The sequence below is a fragment of the Chrysochloris asiatica genome, unplaced genomic scaffold, assembly GCF_000296735.1.
Source record: "Chrysochloris asiatica unplaced genomic scaffold, ChrAsi1.0 scaffold00290, whole genome shotgun sequence".
Lineage (NCBI taxonomy): Eukaryota > Metazoa > Chordata > Mammalia > Afrosoricida > Chrysochloridae > Chrysochloris > Chrysochloris asiatica.
Window position 1 is genome coordinate 2,603,567 of NW_006408808.1, and position 5,398 is coordinate 2,608,964.

Sequence of the window (5,398 nt, forward strand, 5' to 3'; positions counted from 1 at the left end):
TCGCTGTGAAAATAGGAAGAAGGAATTTTCTGAGCAAGAAGGAAGTGGTACCAAATTACGTTTGTAGACTTGACGGACATGAGAATGTGAGCAGAGTCAAGGATTTAGGTGGAATTGTTTCAAAGATGGAGCTTTCATTAAGCAAGACAGGAATTTATGAGGTACTGGACACACATGCTTTATTTGAATTGTTTAATCCTCCCCAAAGCTAGGGGGCTGAGACAGTGGCATATCTAGTGTTGGTGTGACCCCGAGCGGAGACTCATGGTGTCATTCCCTCCCCGTCCCGTATCGCCATACAGAACCCTCAGTAATGTTCATTGTCAATCTTCATCATAGAACAATATGGGAGAAATACAACTGTGCGTTGCTGTATTTCTTAGATTACATAAATACTAACAACAAATTTTCTTATAGAATCTTTCTACACTGTTATAATATTACTTACAACATTATTATTAACTAAGCAGAAGTATTTTTTGACTTTTCCTTTCATTATTACTTATTCTCAAAAAAGTTATTGACATAGGTTCACAAATACTAATTACCACAGTGTTGTAGCTAAAACGCCAGAACTGCTGACAAAATCATTGTGATAGTTATGATTTTGTGTCAACTGGACTGGGCCAAGATTCCCAGTGATTTGGCAATTGAGAAATGTTTATCCCAATAATGAAACCTAAGACAGGCAGTTAACTCGAAGATGATTGGCTATGAGCATCCAATCAATTGAAAGGATGCTTCCTTGAGGGTGTGGTCTGCTCCCAATATAATGGGCACCCAGGAAAAGCTTGCTCTGCTTTCCAAAGCAGACTTGGGACTTCACAACTATGAGCCATTTCCTTGACATAAAACCAGTTTCACTGGTTTTGGTTATCTAAAGAACCCAATCTACGATATGTGGTACTGAGAGTGGGATTCTAAGGAAACAAAATCATAAGGGTGAGGTTTCTAAACGGATTCTCAAGTCTGATTAATTTTAAAGGCACCCATAACTCTGCGTCCACTAGTAAAGGTTATAAACATGTCTGATCGCCACTTCATAGAAGTCGACTTTGGGTTGATTCTGAGTTTGGTTCTCTTTTTCCCTTGCGGTGTCAGAGGAAGTCAAACATGGTCCCCACATGGGTTTTGCAATTGGCATCAGGAATGAGACTCACTGCAATGGCCCCAGACTCAAGGAAGCATGACGTTTTGTAAGAAAAAGAACTAAGGGGCACAGGAAGTGAAACTCTGAGTTTTCAGATGGTTACTACGGTTCTGGGTACCTGTAATGGCTGAAAGGAGTGTAAGAGATAAAACACTTCAGCTGAAGGGAGAAAGACTGTTTCTGGAGCTGCCTAGAGCAGTGTCATGCTGGTTACAATAAATGACAGATAGTGGGCCCAAGGCCATATGCACATGAATGGGGTTAGTCCAAGGGTGAAGAAAAGATTGAACTTGAGTGTTTTTAAAAGGTTTATGTGTTTGACTGCCTTGTGGATATTGGTTTCCCCTGCCCACTATTGTAAAGTAGACATACGTGTGTGATGGAAATGAATATTGGGGATGATGGTTACAGAGAGCTTGTAACCTTGCCTTCAGTCTATATTTGATCAAATTTGCTAAAAGAGACATTAGAATCTGCCCAGAAGAAATAGGATTCTTGTTTTAAGCCTTTGTAAAGTATGGGGTTTTAGGAGGAATCCTGAGCCCCACCAGTACCTTCAGAGTTGGGACATTTGGATCTTTGAGAAAACTTGCAGACCAACCCAAAACTTCTAGAAGAATAGGAGATTCGTGATTGAAAGAAATACCTACAGAAAAAAAGAGGACTGTTTGACTTTTTGAGTTTCAAGCAAGCTGTTTGCCTTGGAGGCATCAAGGCAAGAAAAGTTTGCCCATCATAGAAAACCCCATTTTATGACTGAAACTTAGAGAGAACCCAAGAGCAGTCCAGTATGTTTGCTGGTGACCACTTGGCTCTACTTATTGAGTGGAACTAGGGAAAACACAGCAATGAAAACACGGGCTGAGTTAGGACAGTTTCACTGGCACCTATTAACCTTGAGATGAGAGAGAGTAAAGGGCTGGCTAGTCTGAAGCTTAAGAGGTTGTGTGAACTCTTGAGCCCATTGGCACTGACTAAGGGCTGGGAGTTAGGGCTGAGGGCGAAGGGACCAACTGATCTGAAGTGCAAGGTGTCTGTGAACTCCCAAACTAGCAGCTCATACCCATTTACCTAACTGGGATGGCTAGGGCTGAGTTGACCATAACAAGACTACATGAATATGTATACTACTGTGAACAAGTGTTGTTGTTGTTAAGCGCCATCGAGTCGGTTCCAACCCATAGTGACCCTGTACAGGGTTTCCGAGGGTGTAAATCTTTACGGGAGTAGAAAGCCTCATCTTTCTCCCATGGAATGGCTGGTAGTTTCGAACTGCTGACCTTGCGGCTCGCAGCCCGATTCGTAACCACTATGCTACCTGGAGCAAGTGTAAGTTGTTATAATTTGATGGACTAGATTTTTGTTTATGGATTCAGTTGATCAAAATTGCAACTAGAATGGAAGCTTCTTCAGACCAAGTAACATGCTCATCTTCTCAGTGTATGGGGTTAAGGACAGGCAATTTAGACACTGACTATCAAAAATGGGGGGCCATAAAGGCATGAAGTGACTAGCTTACAAGTTTTCATAGGTATACTTAGTTTCAGAATGAGGGGGCGTAAAGGAGAATCCTACTGAATTGTTTTCCTTTTTTCTAGATGGGTCTGATGAAAGGGAATGGGGGATGATGCTGCTAAGATTTTATGATTCAGTTGTAATTATTAGCTGGATTGACTGTGATTGTCAACACTGTATACTCTAAGGCCAGGATTGGTTAGTTTGACCATCCAGCTAATTTTGAAAGGAGCCCTCTCAGAAGCAGAAACAGATGATCCCAGGACCATCAAGAAGGAAGAGGATTAGTGAAGCATAAGATCCGACCTAGAAAAGAGGCAACAGCAGAGGTGACCGCCAAGGTGGTGGCATGGAGAGACAGAGCAGCTGAGGGTCCTAGGCCCATGGACTGAGTAAAGCTGTGTGCCTATGAGCAGGAGGCTGGCTCGCAAAATGTGCCCTCTGGGCATTTAAATGAATGTATATTTTTTGTCTTGTTTTGTACGTGCACATCAAATATTTTTGCTTTGTTCATTTGTGAAAGATGTAAATGGGCCCAGTGTGTTTTTGATTGTATGTGTCTTAATTACATAGTAAGTTATATTTAAGTTATATATATATAACTTACATATGTTATATATACAGTTAGGTGTAAGTATGACTTCACAATTGTCTTCATTTAGAGATTATGCGTGTGGTTTATAGGTGCCAATTTGACAATATGTGGACTATGATAGCTGAGCTTTTGTGTCAAACTGATTGGGCCAGGATTCTCAGTGGTTTGGAAGTTGAGATGTGGTTATCCCCCCGGTGAAACCCAATAAAGGCACAGTTAATTCTATGAAGATTGGCTATGAAGACCAATCCAATCAACTGAAAGGATGTTTCCTTGGGAATGAGGCCTGCTCCTAAAATAATGGACACTCAAGAAAAACTTGCTGTCTTTTCCATTGGGCACTTGGGATACTACAATTGTGAGCCATTTCTTTGATATAAACTTGTCTTTACACACACACACACATATATATATACACACACACACATCTATGGAGTCCTGGTGTGGTGCTATGGGCTAATGCGTCAGACAGCAAAGCTGCTTGAACTGCATGGTCAGTGGTTCAAGCTCACCAGCTGCTCCTTGGAAACCCTATACAGGGTCTCTATGGGTCGGAATCGACTCGACAGCACTTAACAACAACAATGGTTCACTGGTTTTGCTTCTCTAGGGAGCCCAGCCTAAGACAGTCCCCATGATGTAATCAGCCTTGATATAATGGAATTATTCTGTGTTATAAATCTTCACTTCTATGATGTTAATAAATTTGGATACAGTCTACACCCATCATTTTTGAGATTTTAAAGTAGAGAACAGTGAGCAGAGAGAGAGGGGGCCCTACCAAGAAAGAAGAGCTGGGAATGGACTGCTTCCTTTGGACCTGGACACTATGAAGTTCCCACATCCAGGGGTGACTGATACTAACGCACATGGAGACCTCCAAGGACAGCTGGGCATACAGAGGCAAGGACCTCTCTCCAGAGGCATCACTCAGAATTTGGACTTTTATCTTCCAAAACTGCATGGCAATAACTTTGTTTGTTAAATCCATCCCCCGAAGTCTTTCTTTCAGAGCAGCACTAGAGAACACAGACAATCTGCGAGTATGAAAATGGCAGCAGCAACAAAGACAATAGTGAACGCTCAGTGCAGGCCCAGATGCCACCATCCATGACTGTTTATGGGTAATAATGACAGCTCTGGTCAGAGCACGTTGTTGTTGTTGTCATTAAAGTGCTGTCAAGTCGGTTCCCACTCATAGGGAAGTAGTTTTGAAGGAGCAGCTGGTGGGTTTGAACCAGCAACCTTGTGGTTAGTAGTCCATTACTTATCCTACAGCACCACACCAGGACTCCACAGAATCCATTAGAAGGTTTGAGAAGTAAATCACCGTAGTTTTAGCCTTACAGGTATATTGATCCATGTAAGCTGGGCTTACAAAAACTATTTTTGTTGTTATAACAATACTAAGGGCTATTTTTATTTTAAAATATTATGTTTTTTGCTGAAACACTGCACAAAAATTTTACCGTCACTTTGGTGTCCTCCCCTCTGACAGGGTCACCTGGCTTGGTCCATACCACCATCGCCCCAAACACCACTCTAGTGAGAGTACTGTGTGGAGACGAGTGCCCTACAAGTCCATACGGATTGTTGTTGTTAGTTGCAACCTCATGTGTGCAGAGCGGAACAGCTCTGTAAGGTTTCCAAACCTGTGCCCACATGGAAGCAAAATTGCTGGCCTATCTTCCAAGGCACCACCCACCTTTCAGCTAGTAATCAAGTCCTTAACGGTTTGTGTTATAGGGATTCCCTGACATCCATGTGATGGATGGGTAAAGAAGGAAAGTCATGAAGGCAAGACTGAGAGGCTTCACTGGCTAACGGTGAGGCTGGTAAGTCAGTCCACCTGGCTCAAATCTTGTTCCATTGTTGTTTAACCACGTGGTCTTGAACAACTGATATCACCACTGTTCCCGTGATGGCTGCACAACAGACCATCCCAGATGCAACACCAATCATTATATTATTATCTCTCCTGGAACTTAGAGGCATGTTTTCTCCTTAGTACCTTTTACCCAGTTGTAGCCAGACAGGCGTAGAGGTGGATGCCTGGGCTGGGAAGACTTAAACTCTTGGGACTGGGTCAGCCAGGTGCTCTCTCTCTCCCCTTCTCCGCATCCCCCCTATATATCCAT